Genomic DNA, 23,329 nt, shown 5'->3' with positions numbered 1-23,329 from the left:
CTCTGATACCTGTGACATTGCACTGTCCCAGCAGTGCCCTTGTTGTGAGCAGCATGATAACGAAGTACAGCTAATGACTCCAATTAAGAGGTGTGAATGTCATTCCACTCCCCCTCCTTTCTTCCAGGTCAGTAAGAATGCAGCTGAAAACGACCAGCACAGCAAGTTAACAATAATTTAAATTTAATTTGCTCCCTGTCATCTCTGTTTTTTCTAGAGGCTTTAACAGTTTAATTTAACAGTCGTAAGCGCTCTCTATATTACCAAGACATAATGTATTTCAGGTCTGGGCGGTTGCTTGGCACAAAACAACAACATCTCACATTTATATGGTGCCTTTCATCCTGAAGGTGCTCAAAAGTATCTTAACAACCATATCCCTACAGGAATCACTTCATCCACTCCTGAAGGGCATCCACCTCATAAATGATCAGGGATTCAGTTTTATGTCTACTCAAAAGACAGAACCTGTGGGGGCACAGTTCCTCCAAAAAACCATGGTCATCTGCTGTGCCCAAGATTTTCCTCAGCTGTCTCCATCCAATTACTGACCAGGCGACAGTGCCACTGCTCAGCTTTATAATCTGGTGATAGCCTGAAGTGGTGTAGGCCCCAAAGAGAAAAAAGATGTAGTGAAATAACTGGTTAGGTTTCTCACTTCATAATTGCTCCTGCTGAATATATGCACAAGATCCTTAATACAGAGTAGAGTCCTGATCCAAGACTGAAAGTTGATGGAAAGACACCCACTGACTTGGGATCAGGCCCTAACTGACAAATCTTGATGTGCCTGTATAAATATCATCAGGTGCCAGCTTTCCAACTAAAAGACTTTTGATCAGCCCCACAACTGTGGGGTGAGAGTAACCATTTATGTTTGGATGAGCATCCTGCTTAAACTGAGTGGTACACCAATCACAAGAGCAATTCCTAACATATACATTTAAGACATAACGATAGGGGTTGGGTTTGGAAACTGAATTGGATCTGTTTATATTATCCAGATATTTCTGCTTTGTTTAAGGTGGAGTTCACCGTATACGAGCTTCTGTCAGATCTTCCATATCCTTAAGGCCCTGGCAGCAATCAAACTTGCTGCATTCCTGTGGGTTTCCCAAATAAATCTTCATTGCAAGGGCACATTTTTGTGATCGTGATCCAAAGACCAAAAGAAGTAGCAGAAAGTGGGTGGGTGGAGAATGAATGTGTTAAATTTAATAAAGATTCTCTCTATTTTCTATCTAGCACATTATCATCTATGTTCATCATTTATTAAAAGCCTTTCATTTATTAAAAGTCTTTAAAGCCTAGTTTAATAACCTGTAATCATTATTTGAGTCACAAATTCTCGTGTGCGTGTGTGTGTGTGTGTGCGCACGCGTGTGTGTGTCACACTATAGGGCTCAGTTTAAATTAAAGATATGCTCAAATGCTCCTCTCCAAGCTTGGCTGTTCCTCAGGTTCCTCCAGCAGGACTGCTCAGCCCACACCCTAGAACCTCTTTCCCTTGAGAGAGGATTCCTATTCCCTTATATCCCGATGATATAAAAAGGGGTGATTTCATTATTAATACTCTCTCTTCCTGAGGGTTTTGTGGGTATTTTTAAATTAAGAGTTTAAACCCTAAGATTTCCAAGGTGGAATTTGTGTATGTGACAGGTAAGAATATAACAACTTTGATGGAATTGTCTGGCTTATGGGAGACGGTATGGTAGCAAATCAGAAATCCCACACACAGTTGGGAGACAGGTCTAGAACCCTACCCAGTCAGCTCCAAAGGCACAGACCTCTACCACTGAAGCTAAATGAAAATTCCTTTAAGGATTAATAGCAGTAGGTCTCATATCCCCCGTGAGGCCAACCATTAAGAGAGCATCGTCACTCATACACACAAGAGGAAGGACATTACAAGACCTGGATCCAAACCAGAACGAAAAATAAAACAAGAGCCAAATTAAAATTGGAAACGGGTCCCAGTTGCAAACCTGAGGTCTGAATCTAAAGTTTGAAGCTATTCAAATCGGGGGTTTGGTTCTGTCTCATCTGTAATTAAAAAGATGTACAATCTTCCTGAGACAGTCAACAATCTCCACTGTTTTTGAGATCTGGCTTTCATTAACATCTTAAATGCATTCTTGTTGCTTGTTCTCATGCTAAAGAGCAAGCAAAACAACAACACACCATGAACTATATATTGCCCTTATATAAATCCATGGTACGCCCACATCTCTAAAAAGATATTATAGCACTAGAAAAGGTTCAGAAAGAGCAACTAAAATGATTAGGGGTTTAGAGGGGTCCCATATGAGGAAGATTAAAAAGGCTAGGACTCTTCAGTTTGGAGGGGTTTTAGAGGTCCCATGATGGAAAGAAAGATAGAGGCTAGGAGACTCTCAGTGAAAGAGGAGACTAAGGGGGACATGATAGAGGTATATAAAATCATGAGTGATGTTGAGAAAGTGGATAAGAAAAGTTATTTACTTATTCCCATAATACAAGAACTAGGGGTCACAAATGAAATTAATAGGCAGCAGGTTTAAAACAAATAAAGGAAGTTCTTCTTCAGCGCAGCACAGTCAACTTGTTGAACTCCTTACCTGAGGAGGTGTGAAGGGGGGGGACTATAACAATGTTTAAAAGGGACTGGATAAATTCATGGTGGCTAAGTCCATAAATGGCTATTAGCCAGGATGGGTAGGATGGTGTCCCCTAGCTCTGTCTCGTCAGGATGGCAGATGGAGAGAGATCACTTGATCATTGCCTGTTAGGTTCACTCCCTCAGGGGCACCTGGCATTGGCCACTGTCGGTAGACAGATACTGGGCTAGATGGACCTTTGGTCTGACCCTGTACGGCCTTTCTTATGTTCTTATGTTCTTAACTAGTTTATCTTTGTCTTCATGAGGAAGCAGATATAGTATCAGACTCATGGGCATACAGACCTTTGCATGGAAGATGCTAGGGAAGGGAGTTGTGAAAATCTCCAACTTGAAAAAAAAGATTGAAACTCACAATTTCGGTGCTTTTTGGGAGCTGCATAAAATTCTTAGTATTAATGAGCACAACAATTTATTACTACTTGCAGCCCTTGGCTCAGGGAAACCCCGAACAATAAGGATTCTTATCTGATCTTTCCAGCAATCTGTATTCTGAAAAACTCAACTGGAAAACTTGTAAGAAGTAGCCTAGTTCTCATGAGATTTCCAGCACTTCTTGCTACTGGTCAAGGAAGAACTATTGAGAGCCAGATTCACTACTGGCATTAAGTGGGTGTATTATGTGGTATTTGTGTATCCTGTGGTACTTTGCATTTAAAGCCATAGCTCCAATCTGAAAAGGCAGCAGCAGAGTGAAAATGAAAAACAGTTTGCATGGGGAGGGAAGTCACTCAATTTTTTTTCAACCTAACTAGCATCTCAGGGTACTGAAATTTGGCGCAAACATTTAATAAAACTTCTTATTGTATCTAAACTCTTTTGCCCAGCCGTAGCCGTTGACCAGTACTGAGGTAAGACAAATTACCCATGGAGTTAGCTAGATGGCACTAAAGCATATTTATGCTTGGAATGTGACTGTCTGGAGTACAATATTTGTTGCTGGTTAGAAGTTCCTGGAACAAGTTAACTATTCAGCTTTATGATGCTGTTGATTTTTTTCCCAAATTGGAGCAAATGGTACTGCCTTCACTTAAAGATTTTCAGTGGCAAGAGGAGAGGGTGCTTTTTAAGTGCTGTCATCTTACTTTAAATCCACTTTGAGGTTTAAAAGTAAAAGAAGAGTGAAGAAAAAAGTTTTTCTTCAAAAGAAAAAGATGATAAACCCTCTCTTTTCACATGAGAATCAGTTTTAATTAAACCACCACACACAAATTATAATTTGCACATAAAACTTAACAATACCACCTAAAATTCTCAACAAATGCAAATTTTCTCCAGTGATTTATTTGTGCAATTGTGAGTAGGGAGAAAGCACACAAAGCTTTTAAAGTTGAAGATCGAGATAAATTGTGTCAGACTATGCAAAATGAGGGGGGCGGGGGGAAAGGAGGAAGGAACAAACACACTCCCTGGCTGGGAAGTTATTGAATGCTCAGAGCCAAAGAGGACCTAGCAGCTTGGAGAGGAAATTCCTACAAATAACCCCCTGATTCAACCCCATTTCCACTTCAAATGTCTCTTCCACTTAGCTAACAGATGAAAAAGTTTCAGGGGTAGATGGAGGATTAGATTGGTGGTTTAAAAGGTCATTGCAGAAAATCAGCTCTAAGGTAAGTGAAGTTTTGCAATTGGTTAGATCCTGTGTGTTTCACACTTGTGTAGAGCACTGGGAATGAGGTAATCGGTTAGGAATGTGTGTGGTTGGATGGCCCTGAAAAGAGAGCCGCTCAGTTACCAAAGCTCTGTGCTGAATATTCACGCCACAAACACAATCATTTTTCTTGTTAAGTGCCTAGAAGAATGGGAACATTACAAATGCAGTATCTTTTTTGGCTACAAGTTTAGCTACTATAAAAAGATATTAAAAGACACTCCCCTCCCCCTCCGCCCCTAAAGCAGATCTGGATATACAGGATTTGAGAAGGAAATAACAGAAGAAAAAAGAAAATATATTTCAAATCTAAAAGAGGATTTGCCAAACAATAAGAGGTTTAGAAAATGATGATGTAACAAAACCATAACAAGTATTTTAAGATTTGGCTACATGAAAACAGATCAGCTCCCCACCAGTATTGGGTCATATCCGCTGACCTTATATTAACCAAAACAAGCATTTACTTCTGTTAAGACTAGTCAGTACAGCCATGGGAAAGCAAACTAGGTTCTAATATCAACAGAACTGTCAAGTCAATTTCTGGTTGTGGAATCTTTCCTACCGGCAACACAATTAAGACAGGCAAAAAAAAACACAGCTTGATTTTCCAATACCAGGTAGTGTTTGTGGTGCTGGCAGTTAGAAGAGTAATCTTTTGCCTAAGATACTCAGCAAATTTGTTATGAAAAAAGCATTCAAAGCCTGATCCAAAGCTCAATGAAGTCAATGGAAAGACCCCAATTCACTTCAATGAACTTTGGATTAAGCTCTAAGAGAACAAAACGCTGAAGCCACAAAATAATTAAACTAGCTTTTCTGACTATTAATTGCCCTTTAGCAACAAGATTAGATAGATAATCTTCTCTTTGGGCTAGATTCAACTCCTGCTGAAATCAATGGGAATTTTTCCATTTACTTCAATGAGTATTGGAAAGAGGCCACTTGTTTAGCTCTGTAGGTTCAGTTTTATGCAATTCTCCCCAATGGCAGAAAGAAGATGACTCTGCATAAGAATAATTTCTAAATGGCTGATATCTATGAAAGGAAAAAAAATCACTCAATTGTATGTCTCCTTTTAAAAACCTTAACTCCACACATTTAAACTCACAAGACTATGCAAGATTCTAGAACCAGAGGATTTCTGGATGATTAATCAATAAGATATGTTTAAATACTAACCCATGTTCTCTTAAGGAAAACAACCAGTCCAACATATATCTCTTGGCCTGCTTTAGTTCCTCTATAATATACTGTTTAATAAAAGGGCAGGAGGAGAGCCCATCATCTTAAAATCCTCCATTACAGCTCTGAAGACTTACACACAAATGCTTCTTTGGAGTCTATGTGCTCAGAGAGATGAAAAATCATTAAGCACATGAACATTCTACAGCTCGGCAATAGAAAGTGTGTTCCAAGAAAGCCACCTGTTCCATGCCAAATGGCCAAGATGCTAATTTGCTATCTTCAATTTCCAAGGACACATTTATAAATTTCCTGGATCTCTCTGACTAACATTACAGAACGGGTATCATTTTCCATGACACAAGAGTATGTGAACGATCCTCTCCTGTCCCCCCCACATGCCAATGAGTTATTCCCATAACCACAGACAACCTGCAAGGCAAATGATGAGTTTCAGATGCAGACACCATACTTGTAAGAGGAATACTATTTCAGTAATACAGACATGGCACCTAAACCCTTATACAATAAAGAGTCAGTAGCAACTGCTTAAATTTAATGACCAAGTCACCTTTTCCACCTGAAAGTTACAGTTTCTTCCGGCACCATTCTTCACAAAGCCCCAACTGCTTCACAATGAGGAGACTGAAACATGACATAGAACTGAAAACGCGCACATTGAGCCAGATGATTCTCCTTTGCAGCTACGTCAATTGACACTAGCTGAGAATCTGGCCCTTAGCACTTCTGTTTGTGCCTCCCATCAGAGGGTACTGAAACACTTCAAATGCAAATTGATGAAGCCTCAGAATATCACTGTGAGTTAAGTAACCCCCCTCCATTTCACTTGGGAGGGGAAAAAAGAGTGAGGCTAAGTAACTTGCTCAAGGTCACACAGTGAGAGTCAGCTCACCTATAGGTTAGACCCTCTCTTCAGCTCTTTGTTCTGGGTTCTAACCTCAGCCCACATTCAAAATGTCCTTGTCTCTGATGACTATCTCCAAGCACTCAGAAACAAGACATGAAACGTTAACCAAGAGGAATCTCCTTCACCTTACACCAGTTAAGTTCATTACCTTATTTTAATGAGAGGCACTGCCTTGAATACCACCCCAACCCCACACAGCTTACACCTGAGTTTGATCATGCTTAGAATCACTACGTTCAGTAGAGTGAATGCCCTCAATGGAGCATAATGGAGGTCATCTCCAATGTAAGGCAACTAAGGAATTAAAAACTTCCAGGAGAAATTACATTTATAGCTTCAAATCTGTGCTAATTACACACACTTGAAAGGAGACAATTAGGGACTACACATAACAACAATTATACTAAAAAGTTGTTTTCTTTTAACAAACTTGACAAGACATTTTAATGTCCTGTGATCTTGGGGAAAATGATCCCTTGTTAACATTTCAATTTATTATTGCTGTTCCATTAATGAGATCACACACAAAAAAACCACTTCTAGTGGAGGCCCATAAATATGCTAAGAGTTAAACTCAGGTAGCCTAATATTGTGCGCATTTTATGAACACTGTCATGTTACAGCTAGCATTCAAAAAGCGCTAAGGGATGGCTTTGCAGCATAAGTACCAGGTTTGAAATAGCCACATTCAAATCCCAGCAGGGTCAACTCCGCTATATGTCATGCCATAGTAGATGGATGAGTTGAGTTCCATGTAGTTCATTGTGCAAGTGTCTTTATGGTGAAACCTTCAAATTAGACGTTGCATGTGGCCATTTAACATCCCAGGGCACTTTCTGCAAGAGTAGGGATTTGACTCAGTGTCACTGACTGAAATTCCCCTCCCCCACGCAATTACAGAGAATTGCTGCTGTCACCCCTGAGTGGTGGAGAAAGCAATTTTTATCTGTCAGTTGTTTGGAAGGTATTTTCGGATCCTCCTGAGAATCAAAGTAAAGTCCTTTTTGTTACTAAGCATCCTTTTATTTATATCAGCTCACTGTGGCTCCTCCGCTGAGCTTCCACAAGTACCGGTGAACATGCTCCTCAGGTCAAGCAAGTCTTCTCCTAAGGCAAATGCCATTGCTGTTCTTGGATTTTCAATTATTAATGTTTCACTTCTTGTCTTCCAAACTTTTTCAAAAGAGGAAAGCAGCAGCTACTCTCTCCCTGTGAGCAAAAAGCAAATCACATCACAACATGTTGCTTCCCTGATTCATGAAAGGAAAGGTCCATTCATCACAGGGATGTCTCATCACACAAACAACATTTTTGTCTTCTAATATTTTTTCTCTCTAGTGACTAGTTACAATAAATCCTACCTAGTTTTCTGTGCAGGGCTGAAGGCATGAGGCTCATGCTAAGGGACAGATCTGTGGCCACACTTCCACTACAGGTATCGTCTTGCAAGGAACAAACTTGTTTTAAGATGATTTGCAATTTATTTCCCAGGAAAACCCAAGCTTAGAAGCAGTATTTGGTTTGCGCTGAGGTCTTGCTCCATTGGTGATGAGAGAACTGTATGCTTCATGCTCCTTTTATGCGTTAACAGAAGAAATAATCTAAATTAGCAATTTTCCTGGTGCATTACAAGTGGATTTAAAAAAACGGATACCTTCAGGAAGATGAAATAAAATGAAACATAAAAAGAAGCCTATTTAATGACAGCAAAGACTATCCTAATAAACCTATTTCTTTGATAAGCAGACTCCAGCTGTCAGCCTTTTTATCATCTGCAAAACTGCATAATGGATCTTCTCTGTTTGCTTACAGTTCCAAACCTTCCTCCCTTTGATCAACTAGCATTTTTGCTCCAGTGCCTACAACAACAATTTCTAGCAACAAACTCAGATTCCCCCTCAAGCAGGGCCATTCCAGCCATGGGCTCATTGGTATCTACAAATGCTGCACACAGAGACTGGTGAAAGGCTGTGAAATGCTTTTCTTGTCCCGAGTTTTCTTCCCTTTCAGACAGACTGTCCCCACAGAGGTGGCACACATGCTGCTGAAGCAAACAATATATGTTTAATCGTAGCCACTGTGAAAGGGCATTAGAGTCTAGTCTGTGCATTCTGCATCACCATTCCCTACTGCAGCTGCTCAAGTGAGGCAACTTTGGAGGGTTATTAATTCCCATATTAATGGCTGGCCTTTTCCTCGTTAATGAATCATGGGATCTTGAGCGCGTTTCACTCCTGCTTTCCCACATCTTTCAATTCTTCTATTGTAAGGAGATAAAGTCATTATTCGGCGGAAAAGGGTTCCCATACAGCACATACTTGCAGCACTTTATCTAGCTTCATGATTCAATTGCTCATTTTTTTTCTGCTGGGTAAACAAATCTTGTTTCAAAAAAACCAAAAATGTACGTATGGCAAGTTCCAGGAAAACTGCTGAACTGGCTACTGCCTGTGTGCATTGTTTGCTCTAAACCCGTTCGCCTGCCACACGAAGGAATGATTCAACTGTGAATTTAAACTAGGTTAGTAAAAGTATCTCAGTTCTGATCCTAGCTGATTTGAGATGATTATTTCTCAGCTATGGATTTAAGAAAGCAATGCTGTCAGACATCATTAACATATGGGCACTTTATGCAAAATGCAGAGTACCATACCAAGCCATGTGAAACACCACCAGCTTTCCAGTTCAGAATCTTTCAGGCACTTTGCTGAAGTTCAGGTTTTATTTCTTGGATATTAGTGGGACAAATTATCAACTGATGCTTATCAGTATAGTACCACTGAGTCCTGATACCACTTGCATTAATGCAAATCAGTAGCAACTCCACAGAAGTCAATTGGCCAGATCCTCAAAACAGAAGTCTTTGGAGCTATCCTCGTCTACACCAGCTGGGGATCTACTATCTTCAGACTGAAAGATGCTCAAAAGCTTGCTGTTTTTATTTGCATTAACAAACTTAAAACAAAATTAAAAATTTAATCTGTGATAAAATCATCTGGCAGCCATTATAAGACATGCTGACCCAGATTCTCATCACCTGTTTGTCCACAAGAGTAAATCCATTGACTTCAGGAGTTCCTTTATCCTATCGTCCACACATTCATGAGATCTACTCCAAAGTAATACTTTAGGTGGACTGAATGGTGGTGAAAGGCACTGGACTGATAACCCTAGATTCCTCAAATAACTCATAGAAAAGGTACAGCAAGGCATCAGGGACCAAATTCACCCCAGTGAAGGCCTTTCATTTCAATGGGGTTGCATTAGGAATGAATTTGGCCCCACGGATGTCTGCTTTCCCCAGCACTGCCCCTCAGCCTAGCGCAGGAGGGTTCACCTCTAGAACTGAGCGAGGGGCCTATTTGTTTTGAATATTGCACTGGGAACATTCTTCTCTTTACCAGCAGGTATGTGCCTGTACAATTAAATCATTGAGTATGTGCCGCCACCACCATAAAGAGTTACAAAGGGCTGGGTTCAGTGCAGAATCTTTGCTGGCATCTCACACTGCAGACCCTGCTGGATGCCCCCCAACAGTGGGGAACAAGCCAAAGAGGAGAGTGTGGCCTACCTCAGCCTATAGACGCCCCTCCCCATCTTACACCATATACAATTCCACTATGGGCTACCTCTCAGTAACCACCACCTACCCACACATACACACACACCCCCACCCAGGACCAATCCCAGACCATCCCTCCAGTTCACACTCTCATTACTAGCAAGAGACACCACGATCTTGTTACCCACTAGGTGTGTTCAAAGGGCCAGTGTCCAAAAGGCAGAAGACACTGGCTGCTTGGAGATACCCTGATTCAATGCATCCCATGAGCAGTCTCCTATGGATCTTGCCCCATCCATAAGCTCTAAGTTGTTCCCACCCACAAACCCTACCAGAAAACCCTGAGGTGGAAAGTAGCAGTAACATCACCTACCATCCCTCAGGGCAGATTCCCCTTTGCAGCGGGCAAAGCCTGGGCTGGCACAGGGAGGTATCATTTACACTTCACTGAACTGTCTTTGATGGATCTTGCTGAAGGTTTTGAGAGTTCATAAACAAACGGCTTCTCTTTCCAACATCAGCACTGTCAGAATGTTCCACTGAGGTGTTTGGAGGCAGTATCTGATCTAAAGCTAAAACAATAGAGCTTATTTCCCCTTATCTGAGGGGGAATCCAGTCAGTCTCTTGGGCACATATTTGAAACTACAGTAAGGCAATCAAAGTCCTGGCTGAAATCCCAAGATCCAGAAGAAAGCAAAGCTGTAAGACAGACCGTCTGGAAAAGAGCTGCAATGAAAGGCGAGGTCTGGTGTAGGCCCACAGCAAACGTCTGAGAGCTCACTAACATGGGAAGCAGCATGGCTTAATGCAGAGAGCACTGGACTGCAAGTCAGCAGACCAGGCTTCTTATTCCCGGCTCTGCTACGACCTGCTGAGTCACCTTGGGCACCTCTGTTATCTCATCTGTAAAATGGGGACATAGAGAGGAGCTACGTATTCTTATTAATAGCTCACGGCATACCAGCTCCTACATGTCCTTATCCAGACAACAACCCCACTGAAATCAGCACTAGATTTGCCTGCCTAAGTGTAATGTGACAATATAAAAACAAAAGACGAAACTGGGGGCCATTCTGAGGCTCTCTAGACTGCTGCCAAATGCAGTCCCCATGTTCGCTGTCGCAAAGGAAAGCTCAGGCCTGTTACTCTTTCACAGATGCAAATATTGCTCTATCACGGGGCCCTAGGACTTGATTTTGCTTCTTCCCCTCCCTCCCCCCCGCATAACCAAAATCCTCCCCATTCAGGATTTCAGAAGGTAGTGATTGATATTGGGGGTGGGGGGAATGCGCACCGTTTCTGCTGCAGCTATTGTTTGGCTCCAACCTGGAAAGCCTCTCTGCTTCTCCCCCACACTCCCACCTGGGGAATTCAGCTGCTTGCAGAGAGACTTGAAAAGCTAAAAAGGAATAATAGTAATAATAATTAAAAAAAAAAAAAAAAAGTTGGCTGGCGCAGCCCAAAAATCAGAATCAAAGGCAAGCTGCACATCTCGCCCCAGTGGCTGCAGGATTTGGAGCCAACTCAGGGCTGTGGAAACAGAACATTGCTCTTTGTTAACAAAAATAAATAACTCCTCACTCTTTCCCCTTCGGGGCATGTTTCTACAGAGGAATAAACCTCCACGGGGAGTTTATTATGTGTACATGAGAAGTGTGCCTCCTACTGAAAAACAGTAGGGGTGGTTTTCCCCCTGCTAGTCTCACTCGCGCCCTTCCACCACCTCTTTATTTATCCCCCAGGTTCTCCCCACCACCCCCATTTCTGTAACAAGTGAAGCAACACAAAGGGACATTCAGGTAATTTCGATCTTAGCTGCACAAAATGACACGGCATTCCCCCTTCCTATATAAACGATCAGTGTGTGGCCCGGGTTTCATTTGCAACTGTAAATGAAACAGGCCTGCAACTGTGTTTATAATCCTCCTTAATTGAATTTCTGTGACAAAACCCAGACAAAATTATTACCTTCAAGTTAGCAGCTTGCTCCAAGTAGCCAAGGGTTCCTGGAAAGCTTTTAGAAACACATGGCAGATTCTGATGCCATGGAGCAGTACTTTGGTGTCGCTAATTTTTTTATCTATTTATTTATTTGGTCGAGGGTGGGGAGATACAGAGGTAAAGCTGAGGTGACATGAGCAGGGCTGCTTCACTATCAGGGCCAGCCTTGGGGTCCAACAGACCCCAAGCAAGAAAGAATGGAGGTACCTGGGGGCAAGCACCTACGGTGGAATCAAACCTTAGGCAGTGATTTCGTGCTATGTTCAAGCCATACGCACAGAGACGTTAGATAAAAACATAAAACACTCTTGCTGGAACGTTGCAATCCTACCCTATTTCTTAGGATTCAGAACAACAACACACAAGAACCCAAACACAGAGAGGCCACGCGAGCTGCTCCCTAAAACAGAGAGGCACATCTGCTCTAGGCTGGCTCTCGCAGATGAGCTCCAATTGCACACTTTCCTACTGAGCACTGTAGCTGGCAAGTAGGACCAGAAAACCTCTTAGAAACTTCACAGATTCCAAGTTCAGAAGGGGCCACTGTGATCATCAACCCTTCCCTCTTGTATTACACAAGTGTTACAGGGTGTACTGGACCTTTCAACTAAGCAAGGAAGGGAGGGGGAGAAACCCCATCTAAGGGATGTTGGTGTGACCACCGCCCCAGGAACCGACTGAACTGGGAAGAGAAGAGTTGGTTCCAGCCAAGAACTTATCAGTGGAAAGGGGAAAATTCCAGGACTCTGTTACTTTAAGGGACCAGGATCAGAAGTCTCATAGCACAAGAGGGGCCAGGGCTCTCCTCTCTCCTAGCCAATCGTGAGGAGCTCTTAGAAGGAGGAGAATATATATACCTCCTCCATACTCAGAACAGGGTGCACCCCAAAAGAGGAAGGAAGGCAGAGCCAGAGAGCCACCTGATGAACTATACCAGGGGTAGGCAACCTATGGCACGTGTGCCAAAGGCGGCACGCGAGCTGATTTTCAGTGGCACTCACACTGCCCAGGCTCTGGCCACCGGTCTGGGGGGCTCTGCATTTTAATTTAATTTTAAATGAAGCTACTTAAACATTTTAAAAACCTTATTTATTCTACATACAACAACAGTTTAGTTATATATTGTAGACTTATAGAAAGACCTTCTAAAAACTTTAAAATGTATTACTGGCACGCAAAACCTTAAATCAGAGTGAATAAATGAAGACTCAGCACACCACTTCTGGAAGGCTGCCGACCCCTGGACTATACTGTACTCCGTAAGGGGCCCCAAAGAGAAGGGACAGGTGGAGGGAGCTGCAGAAACACCTCTGGCCACAAGAGGGAGTCCCTGCTACAACAGGCAATAACAGTTCCCCAAAATAATTCCTAGAGCAGATCTTTTAGAAAAATATCCAATTTTGATTTAACAATTGTCAGTGATGGAGAATCTATCACAACTCCCATTGACCTCAGTAGGAATTCTGCCGTGGACTGATAACCATCAAGGGCTCTGTTTGCTAAGTTTGACAGGGAGGAGATGGAAACAAGTCAGCCCAAGTCAATGCAGTTTCCTAGGTTGCCCCCAAGTCATCACAGTGACGGTTGTTCTTTGTCTCTCCTCCAGCTCAAGTTCAAAAGAATGGGTGGAACCGGGTCAAGAGAAATGGAAAGGGAAGAGCAGTGGCTTCAGAGTATCCCCCACTGTAGGCCACAGCAGCTCCTTCACAGACAGAGCAGACAGCTAAGGTTCATGGGTATGTGGAGGAGTTGGGTGTGGGATTCAAATCCCTCTGTATTAAATTACTTCTGTCCTCCTCAGTGGTGGGGTAAGACGCAGGCACAGGTGGTGGAGAAGACTAAAAAGCAGCACGGCTCATGGAGGAGAGGGGAATGTTCAGGAGCCAGGTCCACAGGACCTGGCGACACCACCTGACTCTGTCGCCAGACCAGTCCTCCTCCCCACCTGCTTTAGCGCGAAGAGTTTCTAGGAGACGTTTCCCCTCCTGTGGAAGCAGCAGGAGGAGACAATCAGGTCCTATCGCCTCTCCTCAACATCTTCTCTGCTTAGAATTTGCCATTGCTTGTACGAACAACTGTTTTTGAGAGTGCTGATTAGCCCTGGGGTCTTCTCTTGTAAATTTCACCAACAAGTCACTCATGGCTCTCTAGGTTACCTTTTAAGAAGCATCTTTTTATAGGGTATGGTCCCCGTTTTTCCCCAGGCCATGAGCAAGCTGCACTGAACACCTGGAGCAAAGTGAGACAGAAAGGCAATGTATTTATATATATAAAAAATCAGGGCAGGAGACCAATGCCCTCCGGAGCAGGTGTAAGGGACAGATCTGGGGATAAATCCATTACTGTGCTGTACCACTGCAGCAGCAAAGGGAAAAAAGGGGAAAAAATTTAAAGGGTGATGAAATGCTTTGAGAAAAGGCAATATATTTTTATGTACTTGTAAAATCCATTGGCAGTGAATTTTCTGGTTAATTGGTTTCATCTTATTAAACTAAAAACCTATTTGTAAAAGCCAGGCCTTTTTGAGCACAAGTTTGATTCCTGCACCAAAAGCCAATACAGCATTTTGCAGACAGAAAGCTAAGCACTGCAAGCCAGATTCCATTAGTCTGAAAGCACAGCACTTGCCACACAGAAGAGAAATGGAATGGAAAGCTTGATTTTTGTAAAACACACTGTGAAAATAAACTTGTTAATCCATTTCCCCCAAAATTGCAGGCCCTTCTCTCAAGCAAAAAGTCTGCTCAGGAAAACTTTATAAACATTTCAGTGCAATAGTTTGATGATTTATAGATCAATCTTTTGGTATCTTTCCCTGCACATGTCACGTTCAATTTCTTCCCTTCATTAGGCTACTCTCTCTTTCATTAAATAGTTCCTCTGTCTAACTTGCCAAGGAACTGCCAATGGGCCCCTCATCTTACAGAAGAATAGGCCCAGTTTTACCAATGGGAAAGGGCCTCTAATGTACCATGGACAGAGTACAATGAAGCATGGAAATTTGCCTGTGTTAATGATGCTATTCCGCATTGATCGGTGAAAACAAAATCTTTAATAGCTAAATGACATCCAGTGTTTCTGTAGCCTGTTGAATCTGAAAACAGGGGAAGCAAAAATCGGTGTCCCTTGAGAGGTGGAATCAAAGAAGCTGCAATGTCCTTTTTTTCCAGGTCTGGCTGGAAACACTGGCAAAAAAAAGAAAAAACCCCACACTTTAAGCATGTTAGCAGTTTAAATCAATGGACATTAAGGTTTTGGATTAGTAAACAGATGAGTGTGTTGTCACAATTCAGGACAACGGCACCTGAATTTCCCCTCTGTGGTCCACCAAGGTCACCCACTCGCAGACTTCCAGCTTCCCAATTGTTGCCTCTCTTGGGTGGAGACCCACATCTCACTCCCTTCTGACCAGGATCTGGCCAGGCTGCACAGCTTCCTGATTGCACTGTGTATTTCCCAACAAAGGCAGTCTGCCCTAAACAGACCTGCTTGCTTTCTCTTCAGAGACTGATAGAGTGATTGCCACAGATATAAAAGTTACCACACAGTTCTAAGCCTACGTTATTCTTAAAGTAAAAAGTGTTACAGAGAAAACAATAAAAGAACCTACATGCATCCTAATAAGCTTGTCAGAGTTCACCCTACCGTGGATTCTGGCAGACCCAGTTCTTCCAAGCCTATCCTAAGGATTACTTGTGGCACCTTATTTGAGCATAAGCTTTTGTGGGCTAAAACCCACTTCATCAGATGCATGCAGTGGAAAATACCGATGAAGTGGGTTTTAGCCCAGGAAAGCTTATGCTCAAATAAATTTGTTAGTCTCTAAGGTGCCACAAGTACCCTCGTTCTTTTTGCTGACAGAGACTAACACGGCTACCGCTCTGAAACCTATCCTAAGGATTGGGGCCCTCTGCAAACTGGGGTCCTGTCCGTATGCTGGATCAGGAAGAAGGCCCTGAGTCCACCAAACCCAGGTTATTTATCCAGAAGTCTTTTCTTTGCCTCTTGTTCTCTGGAGAATTCAGTTTGAACAGCTATGTGCATTTGTCCCCAGGGGGGATGGCTACAATGGCCAATAACCAGGAAGATCGTTAGCATATTCCCCCACCCTACTAGAGAAGGTATATACAGTGCCACCAGGGGCGGCTCTAGAAATTACGCCGCCCCAAGCAGGGCGGCACGCTCGCGGCCGTTCCCCGGTCCCGCGGCCGGGGCAGAAGTGTCTGCGGCGGGTGCGCTGGTTCCGCGGCTCCGGTGGAGCATCCGCAGGCATGCCTGCGGGAGCTCCGTCCGAGCCACGGGACCAGCGCACCCGCCGCAGTCATGCCTGCGGGTGCTCAAGCGGAGCCGCGGGAAGAGGGGACCCTCCGCAGTCATGCCTGTGGCAGGTCTGCTCGTCCCGGGGCTCCGGTGGACCTCCCGCAGGCATGACTGCGGAAGGTCCGCCGGAGCCAAATGCCGCCCTGCCGGGACAATGCCGCCCCACGCGCCTGCTTGGCGCGCTGGGGTCTGGAGCCGGCCCTGAGTGCCACAACACACACCACTGCATTTTTCATACCCTAAAGATATTAACCCTAATTCAGAAAATGTATCTTAATTCAATAAAGTGTATCTTCATTCCATAAGGTTTCTTTAGGATACTGTCAGTTTGTCACATAGGTACTTACGTTTGCATACGCTATACACATATACACACGATTAATTACACGGCACAGCTGAAAGCATTAGTGCAAAATATCGTTCATCACTAGAAATAAAAATCTGTGATGCTTATTTTTAAGGAGAATGGAGCAAATCATTGTAAAAAAAATTCACCAACATCCTTTGACACTTTTATTTACTAATCCTATTAAGAACCCGTCCGTGAAGACTTCCCAGTTCAGCAGAGCACCTAGCACATATTTAAGTGTTTGACTGAATTCCAGCCTGATGCACCTAGGATGTGCGGAGCACCCTCAACACATATTGGATGCTCAGCCTCTCTCATGAGCAGGCTCTCTGGGTTGCTTGGTTAGTAAAAGGCTGCTCAATACAGGCGATCTTTGAATTAAATTAATGGAGAATTGTAGTCAATGGGCCAAATTCAGCTCTTAGGTGTGCCTGGGTAAATCTGGTATAACACCACTGACTTTGATGGAGTTAATCTGGTGTAAACCTGAAGAAGCTATGAGCAGAAGTGGATGCAATATGTTTGGGACTACTCAGGACAATCACTGAAGATGTGAGGTCACAAATGAAGTTTCTTGTACAGGTTTCACAATTTAGGAAGACAGAGCTTTGGTTTACACTGGGGGAGTCAATTATTTTTTGTCAAGGTCCAAATTTTTTGGTCAAGGTATAATCAAGGTCCAGACTCCAGAGAAAATAATACAAACATAATAATGATAATAATAAGTAAATAAAAAGATTTTGTAGTCCACTGAAAAGCACCAGGTGGTCTAGATTTGGCCAGCAGTTTGCCTGTTGACTACCCCTGGTTTACACTGTAGTTTATGCTAATCAAGGTATTTGATTGATATTTCTGGTATTTCTGTTATAGAAACCCTTATTTTCAGGGTATTACAATTTGTCAAAAATTCATTGACTGTGTTCATAGCAGTCCAGATTTTCATAATACAATAGGCTTGTCTAAACTACTGCTAAAAATCGATGTAACTTATGCCAATCAGGGGTGTGAAAAAAACACCTCCCCGCCCACCAGACGTAAGTTACTTTGACTTAAAGCCATGTCTACACTGCACTATGTCAGCAGGAGACACTCTCCTGCTGCCATAGCTTCTGCCTCTTGTTGAGGTGGAGTGCGCTCTCCCATCTACACAGCGCTTCTTCACCAGATGCGCTACATCGCTGCAGCAGTGCCGATGTAGCCACGGTAGTAAAAACAAGCCCAACAATAAAGGGTCATCAACGGAGGTCAAGAATAAGCATTTTAGGACTCCTTAAATACTAGTTTACTCAATAAACCCAGACTAGCACTAAGGGGAAGTGTCAGAGTCCAGGAAACGAGTATCTCACACAGCATGTTAATAATTCCCTAATGTTGTATTCTTAGCCTTTCTTTGCTGATCTGAAATATCTGACTCAATATAAAAAGCTCCCTAGATATGTGTTTACATAGTTGGCTCAGTAATCTACTTGTAGAAAGTGGGGTTTTGTGGGGGACGGACATTTTGGTTTTCTTTGAACACTGCTTGAGTTACACAAAATAAATGCAATGAGGAGTCTGGTGGCTCGTTTTTGTGGATACAGACTAACACAGCCACCCCTCTGATATTAAATAAATTAATCCTTAAATTTCTTGGATAAATTTTGTTTTTGTCCTCCTCATTTTGGGTCCCACATATGGCCTGTGGCAATTTAAGAGTATAACTGTCACGAGGAATCTCTCTGTAAGTAACCAAATAACTATGGACAACTCTGCAACAGGTCCCATACTTCACTACTCATTCAAGCAAACTCTGATTGCAGTCAAATACCCAAAGCAAGGACTATAGGATCTGATCAAGTAGTTATTAGTCCATTCCAAATCTGGGCTCCAATCTTTCTCCTAATGAAAGCACTTGAGGTTCTATGCCAGGAAAGGCTGAAGGATTTGGCCTGTAATTTTGCAAAATCCATTATCTACTTTTTGGTGTAAGTGGCTGATCAGATTTTTGTTGTGACCACTAGAGAGTGGGTGGCAGCATGTATAATAGAGAGGCACCTATAAAGTTAATCACACCTATGCAACATCATTTTTCTCTTAGTATTTTCTTACTGTCATGTCTTTTCCTCAAGCTCTTTCATATTTGATCTCCTTGAGAAAAACAGCCTTGCCTACTGATATAAAAAAAATAATCACAATTTTCAATGGCCAGGGATTGAGTTATCTCTGCCCAAAGCCATCAACAATGACTGAAATAAAGGCTGGAAATGGTCTTGTCTTCCTTATAAGTGGTTTGGGTGCTGAGTTTTCCACTGAATTAAATGGAGATTGAATAGACCAGCAAACAAGCTGAGTGGAAGGCATAACATAACGCTTAGGAAAGATCTACTGAAATTCACAGTTAACTATTTAATTCACCCATAAACGTTGGGACCAACCAATAAATAACAGCACGACATTTCCTTTTTTAAACTCTCTCCAGCCCAGCAAATCTAACCAGGTTTATGCCACAAATAGTTTTTCTGCCATACAAGAGGAAGAAAGTTTGTGGAAGGAGAAGGCAACTTCCCATTATGGAAGCTATTTTTGGATGTAATGAAAATTTTAGGCTAATTGCCAGAAACTTTATTCTCCAAAGTGTAAATGGTGAAAGACTGAAAATGTTTTACTTTTAGGTGCGAAAAGCCTTTAGAGAGCTCCGATTCTAACACAAAGTGACAAAAGGCCATTTTTGGAATTCTTGAACAAGAGAACAATAAGCTGTGAAAGCAAAGTGTCTCAACCTGCACCTTCCATTTTGGAACCATATGATCTTACAGTCATTTCCTTCCAAGCTTTCTGTATAAAGGAATTCAGAAACAGAAGGCAGGCTCTAGCAAAGAATAGGGGAGGGAGTTACCATGGCTGTAAATAGAGTCTTAAATACTTACTGCCTCTGCATCACTGGTGTGTCACATTCAAAGTCACACTCAGGGAAATATCCTGTAATAACCTGAGGAAACACCAAAGAAAATGGTAAGTGGGGAGAGGACACACAGGATCAGGTCTCCGCAGAACAGAGCAGAGACTTAAAAAAAAAAATGCATTACTATTATTTAAAAATAATTATTTTTAAATCACCTTGATATTTTGAATTAAGAGCTAAATACAGAGTAAGGCAAAGACTTCAAAAAAGTTTCTGACAATGTTCATTTCAATGCCGCTTCGGAATTTGCTTTGCTTGTGAACACTCCAGTTTTGTATTTGTTTTCTGCATTTATCCTAGCTACAATTTTAGAAATTTTGCAGAAACAGCAACATAGCATTTGTTTGAAAATTGGATATGTGTTTGGCCCCCATTACCGGAGTATCTGAGCACCTCCCAATCTTTAATGCACTCATTCTCCCAGACTCCCTATGGGGAAGGGCAGGGTTATTACCACCATTTTACAGATGGGGAACAGAGACACTGAGAGGCTAAGTGACTTCTCCATGGCCACAAGGGAGATCCATGGTTGAAACCAGGTCTATGAGATCACTAACCACTGGACCATCCTCTCTCTCTCGTTGTGGGAAGCAAATTTGTAAACAAGCACATTCGCTCCAGACATCTAATTCTTAAGAATTATCTTCACTCATTCAAGAGGCAGAAACATACGACATGTCCAATCCAAACTAACCTACACGGCTTGCATTTAGAATTCCATGCAAGTCTCACAACAGGTTTGCAGAACTGGAGAAACTCTTTAGCTGCTTGATGACCGTGAAGAGGCAAGAGTAAGCTATTAATAGTATGAAACTGGACTGCGGTAGTGTCAGAAACCTTCAACCCGTTTGGACCCCCTTGTGCGAGGTGCTATACAAACATAATAAATGACAGTCTCAGCCCCAAAGGGCTTACAGTCTAAATGACAGGCTTGGAAGTTGGAGACATAAGCAAGTAGACAGGCAGGACCACAACAATAAGGAAAAGTATAAGTTCTTTTACCACAGACTGGTTGTGAGTGCAATTTTTAGCCAATCAGTTACTCACTTTGGGACAGATTCTGATATCCTTACCCACATCGAATAGCGCCTTACTCCATGAGAAGTCTCACTTACGTCAATGGGAGCACCCATCTCTCTAGATCTCTACCTGCCCGCCCCCCATCACTTTACTATCTAAGTACCTCACAATCTTTAATATATTTATCCTCACAACACCCTGTTTGGTAGGAACACCTATTATGCCTATTTTACAGATGGGGCAGTGAGGCCCTGAGAGGCTAAGTGACTTGTCCAAGGTCACATAGGGAGCTGTGCCCTAAGCACTGGGCTGTGGACCTCCCAGAGAGAATGTGTCGCTTGTCATGAGCAAAGGGTATCAGAACTCTGAATTTCTTGCTCATCTCTGATATCTGATTATCCTCCCTGTGGAAAAGACTCTAAAGCAGGGGTAGTCAATAGGTGAACCGTGGGCCAAATCTCGACAGCCAGATGCTTTTGAACGGACTCCAAAATATTTTTATTTACTTATTATCTTTTTTTATTATTATTATTTTCTCTGGAGTCTGGACCTTGACTATACCTTGCCCAAAGAAACTTGGACCTTGACAAAAAATAATTGACTACCCCCCCGGCTCTAAAGTGTGTAGCTCTTGCAGATCTTACAGCAAAAAAATACATAGTTCTAATAATTGCAGCAGCAGCCAATCTGGGAAAAACAAGGGAGCTGCAACAACAGAAGAGCATTCACACCGATGGCAGAGGGGACTGAGACAATTGTTTTCCATAAGAAACTTCATTTATCATGTCTCCACAAGGCAGAAGCGGCTCTCAGGCCCGTTTTTGTAACATTTTAAACCTGTCACACATATACACGGTCACACACTCACCATCACCTTTCAATTTCCTTCCCTTCCCTAATTCTGCATGTGGGAAAAACTAGAGGAGGAGCTTTCAGAGAGGAAATCTCCACATGGTTCTCCCCAGCTGTCCTACCGGGGGCTGGACTCAAACGCTGCAGAGCCCCAGAGCTTTCCCCACAGCTCTGGCCTGGCTCTTTGGCAACATAGGCATTACTGAAGTCGCACCAGCAATGACGCTCCTGAGGATTCGCCTCGAAAAGGGAAGGGCGTGTAAATAACATTCAGCTCAGATGATACTACTAGCGCATACAACCACGTGCCTTCCCATCCCTGCAGATGGCCCACCCAGTCTCTTTCCACCCTCACCCCCACTCCATCCTTGGACGCTTCTGCTTTAGGGCAATGTTACACAGCCACCCTTGACAGTTCAATAGACCATAATATATACAAGTCAATTCAGGCCTTTTAACTCAAGGTGGGGGGGGGGGGGAAGAGAAGAGGAAGGGGCTGTCTAAAAGGCATGCTGTACTCAACCACCAGCTACTGCCAAGGGGATTTTCATGGCCGCTGCGATACAGGAGGTCAGACCAGACAAACTGAACGGTCCTTTTGCCCTAAGATGTATGAGTCTATAAACTAACTGACGCGTGTGTTTGGAAGCAGTGATGTGTTTACCTAACACTACTTAAGAAGTCAGATTTTGAATTCCCTCCCAAGTTAAAGCATGAAGCTGTTCTCCTTTCTGTTCAAAAATAAACATGATTTATGGGTGGGATTCTCTAAGTCTGTCAGGTTATTTGGATGCTCTATTCCCACTAATTTTAAAGGAAACTGGGGTTCAAGTCCCGTGTGCAGCTATGAAAAATCTCAGCCTCCATGTTTTGCACAACCGAAGACAAGAAATTCTAAGCGAAGTATGACAGTGAGCGTCAAGAAGGGGCCGTCAGAAACGTTAATAAGTAGAACTCCATGGAAAATAAGGACCAAACCTCACCGTGAACACGATTTCATGCCAGTTGCCATCTTGGCCAACACACCAGAGCTTGAACCGAAGACCTCCAGAGTTAAAAGCACAAACTGCTATAGCTTGAGCTAAAGAACCAAGCCACTCCTCCTGGGGCTAGAATAGAGTCATGTTTTTGGCAGATCAGGCACAGAGAAGGACTTGTAATGCACACTCCCCCGTGGGTTACACAAGCAGCTCCCACTGGCTTTAATGACAGTCAGATGCTACCAAGGGCAGAATATTACACTGAAGAAGCACCACCTTCAAGAAGCAACAGCTGTGGTGTAGAGAACTGGGAGTCCGTGGACATGGGCTACACTCCCAATTCTGCCACAAACTTGCTGTATCATCCTACTCAAACTTCTTTGCTCCTCTGCACCTCTGTTTCCTATGTGTATAGAAAGGATAATGATGCTTGCACACCTTTGTGAAGCATTCTGAGAGCTGCAGACGTAAAGATCTATGAAAGTCTAAATAAAAATGGAGTTTTGGTGTCAGAGTATAATATGCCTTGCTATTTGTGTGGCTCTCTTCAGGATAGCATCTGAGCAATCTCATGATGGATTTTAATCCTCACATCACCCCTGTGAGGTAGGAAAGTACTATCCCAGGTTTACAAAGTAGATTAAGTGCCTTGCCCAAGGTCATACAGGAAGTCTGTAGCTGAGTTAGGACTTGAACCCAGGTCTCCCGATTCCAAGTCCAGTGCCCTATCTACTAACCCATCATTCCTTAATCCTGAACATCCTTTGAAGCTCCCAATGGGTGTGCAAGGAAGAAAGACAAACACAAGAGGTGAATGCAGTGGTTCTGATCACTTTGCATTAGTGTCAGTGACATTTAAGCAGGGAGCTGTAGGATTAACCTG

At 42.9% G+C, this 23,329-nt stretch overlaps 1 protein-coding gene across 6 annotated transcripts in view; it reads right to left on the bottom strand.

Moving 5' to 3' along the window:
* Window positions 1-23,329, bottom strand: part of SEMA5B (semaphorin 5B) — a 351,645-nt gene that overhangs the window by 212,152 nt on the left and 116,164 nt on the right. For all 6 annotated transcript variants that reach the window (XM_039494195.1, XM_039494194.1, XM_039494196.1 and 3 more), the window contains exon 2: window positions 19,560-19,621. The gene's annotated coding sequence lies outside the window, so the exon portion shown is untranslated. The remainder of the gene's footprint in view (window positions 1-19,559; window positions 19,622-23,329) is intronic.

This window comes from Mauremys reevesii, linkage group 11 (assembly GCF_016161935.1).
Source record: "Mauremys reevesii isolate NIE-2019 linkage group 11, ASM1616193v1, whole genome shotgun sequence".
Classification (NCBI taxonomy): domain Eukaryota; kingdom Metazoa; phylum Chordata; order Testudines; family Geoemydidae; genus Mauremys; species Mauremys reevesii.
Note: the sequence above shows the minus strand (reverse complement) of the source record. Positions and strands in the feature narration are given on the sequence as shown.